Genomic DNA, 5,310 nt, shown 5'->3' on the forward strand with positions numbered 1-5,310 from the left:
AGAAAGATCATTCTCTAGCTAAATTCTATCCAAGCTAGAGACTTTACACTAGCTAACTAGTTGGCATCTATTCCTAGCCTCCAGAACCTGTTCATCCCTTGGGTCAATTGTGACGAGTAAATCCTTGAAATGATTAACAATGATTTCCATATTTTCTTCCTTTGTTTTGGCAATAGAACCATCCTCCTTCTGCAAAAGAGGAATTTCCTCCTGGTTTCTCTTTTTTTTTATTCTCATAAATTTTTCTAATTCTCATAAATTTTTCTTTGGTTAGTCTGTCAACTTTTCTTGCCCACCAATCCCTGAAATAGATTTTAGCATTTTGGATCTTTATTTGTTTCTGGATTTTGATTTCCTTTTTTTTTTTTTCTAATAATTGTTGATGGGCATTGCTGTCCTTCATTCTTGCCCTCTGTTCAAGTTGTTCCAACTCATTTTTCAACTTATCCATCCTCCTAGCCTCGATAGTAGCTCTACTTTTTTAAAGCTTCTTTTAAAATTGCTTGCATACTTGAAAAAACATTTTGCCAACCTTGGGCGTAGAGTTCGCAGAAGAAAAATCCATATTCCATCTCTCAATGACCTATTTTTGCACATTCTAGAGTTTGAATAGGGAGGGGTCTATTTTAAACCACAAATTGCCTTTGCTACCATTTCCCAAATCTATCCAAGCTAAGATAGGATTATGATCTGAAAGAGTGAGAGAGGAAAAAGTTCTCTGCTTGACTCCTAAGGCTTGATCTAGAAGAGATTGGGCAACATAAACTCTATCCAATCTTGCCTCTCTTCTTAGCTCACCTATCTGTCTATTGCCAACTATATATGCTAGTTGATCCTATATCCACAACTTGAAGGTTTCCCTTGAGGTCTTTCCAGAGTTGAAGTTGAGGGCGTCTAAGCACACACCCTTTTTGTAACCACCTATCCCTTGGGTTCTCAACCATATTGAAGTCCCATAGTATCACACTATCACTGCCCAAGTTCATCATTGCATCCCAAGTGGCTCTTCTATCCATTGTTCCAGTTGGGGCATAAACTGAGACCAAAGTGAAAGATTTTCTTTTTAACTTGCATTCTAGAGAAAGACATCTGTGATTTACATCTTGTTGGTAACACAATCTTTGTAGTGAGATAGGATTCCTATTGCAATTCCCCCCTACCTTCTTCATGAGCAGTATTAAAACAGACCCTTCTGTTGTTAATACTTTTGAGTCTGTTTAGCAATACATCATTAGTTACTTTAAATTCTTGCAAAGCAAGAAAAGTTGGGGAAAGAGAATTTCCTCTCAGTCAATTAGCTAACTTTTGACCTCTCCATGGGTCAGTCAATCCACACACATTTAATATGAGGAATGAGTAAGGGCTACTTACCATTCTTACTTTACCCTTTTTCGCCTCGGAAGTAGGGCTTTTGGGAGGGGCAATCTGGCCTTTGACCTGAGATATTCTTCTCATTTTGATCTATGGCTTGAGGCTTCACAAGGGTTTCAATACTCTTTTCCTGTTTTTGAACCAAAGGGAGTTCCTCCTTTGAGTCACCTAACTCAAAGTCACTCATTCTAGCATCCTGCTGATTGACATCATCTTCAAATTCCTTGGACCATCCAAGCTTAACCTCATCCTCTTCCATTTTTGCATCTTGTATCCATTTCTCAGTTTCTCGATCTATCAATGCTTCATAGGCATTGTTGATAGCTAGGGGAAATTTTGTGACTTTGTCCTCCCCTAAGTGTAACTTAGAATTCTTCACCTTCTCTGCCACCTTGTCTAGGACATTACTAATTTCTTTTTCTACACTCTTATCGTGTGTTTGACTTTTTTGCTTGTCTTTTATAGTCCAACTAGACTTGAAAACTTGATTAGCTTGTTTTGCTAGGATTGTTCCTGAGATGGCTTAGGCTTGTTTCTTTTCAAGGAACATCTTTTTACTGTATGGGTAGACACTTCACAAAGAAAAAAAGAGTTAGGTAGGTTCTTGTAGACCAATGGCTATTCCATGAAAATACTCCCATCCCTATTGACAATTACCAAGGTGTCTGGAAGATCCTCAACAAATATAGCTTGACACAGACTTGAGGATGTTCTCTAGGATTGATAAACTGTTCTTTTTCTACATCAATAACCTGTCCTAATCTTCTACAAAGATTTGGAGCTTGATTAACAAGAGAAAAAGGGAGGTCAGGGGTTCAACCCACACTAGCACAAAGGTAGATCTAGGCTTGTATGGGTTTCTCAAGGCAATACACTAGTAGATTCACAATCACATTAGCAAGAGATTCCCCAACTTGAAGATGAGGAGAAGTCATTTACTAAAGGTAAAGTGGCTGCTTTTTTTAATGAGGATAGACTAGAGTGGTCTACACAATGGCTTTCTTCCCATGCGTTGATAGGCTATCTCTTTGGGCCCAGGGACCCAAACCTCCTGCTGCTTTTCTTGACGGTTGGTTGAGAAATAACTGGATTAGAAAAGGTTTAATTGCCACTAGTGTGAGGTTCCTAAGAAGAGGTTTTTTTTTCTTCTTGTTTGAGACTAAAGACATGGCTTGGAAAGCCTTATACCATGCCCTCTCGACCAAGATTTAAGGTTGCTACTACAGCTCTGTGGGAGGATGGAGAAGCTCCATTGTGTGACTTTACCTGCATCTTGGTGTGCAGAGACCTTGCAAAAACCTTTGGAAAGGTCTCTGAGTGGTTTTTTGCAAGCTAGCAGGAGGCAAAAGACAATCTATTTTAGATGTGAGAGTCTTGTGATGAAGATATTGTTCTGTAGAAGCTGAATCTCACCCTAAGATCAAAAGAAAAGTTGTAAAAGACTTTGAGTACTTCATTTTTTGTTTTTTACATCTCTGTCATCACAGTTTTCAGTGAAAAGTTACAGCTCCTACAAAAAGTGATGAAATTCAAGTTCCTGCATGGATTTTGTGTGTTGGATTTCCATATCCAAGACACCATTTTCAATTCAGACACACAAAGTGGATTCAGAGCGGCAGCCTAAAATTTCTACAGGTGAAGCTGCTTTCAATTATGTGAAGTTTTCAAGCTATGCCTATGTGAGTGGGATCTCAAGAGTCAACATCCAGGACTCCATTTGTAGAGCCCAAGATTTGTTTGAAACATTTATCTACAAAGCTTCTTGCCATTTCATGAAGAATCAAGGGAGTTGTGATTCTGTGTGTTTTCCATCGTCTCTTCACAAGAAATTTCTTAAAGGTTCCAATACCTTCTCATTGATTGCCATGTGGCAGATAAGGCTACCCCTTATGTTTTAATTTGCCTAAGGTTCATTTTTGCAAGTAAATGCAAGCATTGACTGGCTCTAACTCCATTCTTGGATGAGATTTTGGAGTGCCAGTAGAAGAGAGATATTTGTAGATTGTCTTCTTGAGTCTGATTATGCAGTGATGCCCATGTTTTGAGACATCTCGGGTTCTATTTTCACTAGCAATCATTGCCATAGGGCTATGATTTTTTTGATATACCTTATGTAGATCACTGTGGTTGCAGTCTGAGCCATGTGTGCTCATTTGTGGTTTGCATTAGTTGTAGTGGATGCTTTGCAGGCCATTTGGATGCATTGCAATCCTTGTTGGATGCATTGATAGGCCCAGATGCACAGGTTGTGCTATGATCTCTTGGATGAGATTTTTTTGATGCATATGCTCATGGGCAACATTTATGCGTGAGGCATTTTGGCACTTATTGGCATTATGTTTGCCATTATTTGTCATTGCAGATTGACAGTTTCTTTTGGGCCAGATTTGCTCATATGGATGCATAGTATATGCACATGAGTCAAATGCATTTTTTTGATGCTTTGACTTTGAGGTTTGGTATATTACCTTCCATTTTTGCATACACATTTGGGTGCTCTTGGTATTTGGTGTGATTATTTCTTACAGGTACTAGCATTTGGAATTTCTTACAGGTTGTGCTATGATCTCTTGGATGCAATTTTTTTGATGCATATGCTCATGGGCAACATTTATGCGTGAGGCATTTTGGCACTTATTGGCATTGGGTGTGCCATTGTTTTGTCATTGCAGATTGACATTTTCTTTAGGGCCAGATTTGCTCATATGGATGCATAGTATATGCACATGAGTTAAATGCATTTTTTTAATGCTTTGACTTTGAGGTTTGGTATATTACCTTCCATTTTCACATACACATTTGGGTGTTCTTAGTATTTGGTGTGATTCTTTCTTATAGTTACTAGCATTTGCATCATGGCATCCTGTCCCATGTCTAAAAAGGAATTTTTCAACATTAAAAAGTTTGGTGGGACAAACTTTTCTTTGTGGAAAGAATAGATAAGGGATGTGCTTATTCAAAAGAAGTAGATTAAACCCTTCATAGGGATTGGAGATAAAGCCTACAATAGATATGTCTGAGGATGATTGGAATGAGTTGGATGCATTAGCAAAGTTAGACTTCATCTTGTAGAGTCAGTCTATTTCACAATAGTAAGTGAGTAGACTACAAAAGATTTGTGGAAGATTTTATGTGCCACTTATTGGAAGGAAATTGCCTCTCATAAAGATTACCTCAAGAAGAGGTGTTTGAGTTGCAAATGAAGGAAGGTGTCTCCATTGCTTCCCACTTGAATAAATTCACTATTATTTTCAGCCAGCTTCACGCTCACAAGATAAATTTTGATGTAGATACTAAGACAATATTTCTCTTGTGTTCATTGCCATCCTCATGGGATACCTTCTATATAGCTGCCAGTAACTCTGCACCTGGTGGAGTACTAAAGTTTGATGATGTTATGGGTAGCTTGTTGGTCGAGGAGATTAGAAAAAAGTCTATGGATGCCAACAAGTAGGATGCAACCTTAAATGTGCAAAGGGGTAGATCATAGTTAAGGGGGAAGTCCCAAGAAAGAGAAAAGTCTCGTAGCAAACCCAAGGCATGGAATATTGAGTGTTACCACTGTGGCAAGAAGGGCCACATGAAAAAGGATTGCTACAAGCTGAAAAGAGAGCAAAAGGATAAGAAAAAATGCAAATTGGGGTGCAAGAGAGTCCCAAGGAGGACAAAGGAAAAGTGAAGATATTCTAATAATCTCTCTCTCTCTCTCTCTCTCTCTCTCTCTCTCTCTCTCTCTCTCTCTCTCTCTCTCTCTCTCTCTCTCCTCTCCCTCTATCTCTCTTAGAACTCACTCGTTCTCTCTCTCCATGTCAGCAGCACCACATTTACTGTCTCTTTCTCTACGTGTCAGCTTTGTGTGTGTGCGTGCATGCATTCATGCATGCATGTGTGTGTGTGTGTGTGTGTGTGTGTCTCATCCACCTAGATGATCTGATGATG

The sequence above is a fragment of the Dipteris shenzhenensis genome, chromosome 29, assembly GCF_047967505.1.
Source record: "Dipteris shenzhenensis isolate YYH24624 ecotype China chromosome 29, Dip_SZ_1.0, whole genome shotgun sequence".
In the NCBI taxonomy this organism is placed as follows: Eukaryota; Viridiplantae; Streptophyta; class Polypodiopsida; order Gleicheniales; family Dipteridaceae; genus Dipteris; species Dipteris shenzhenensis.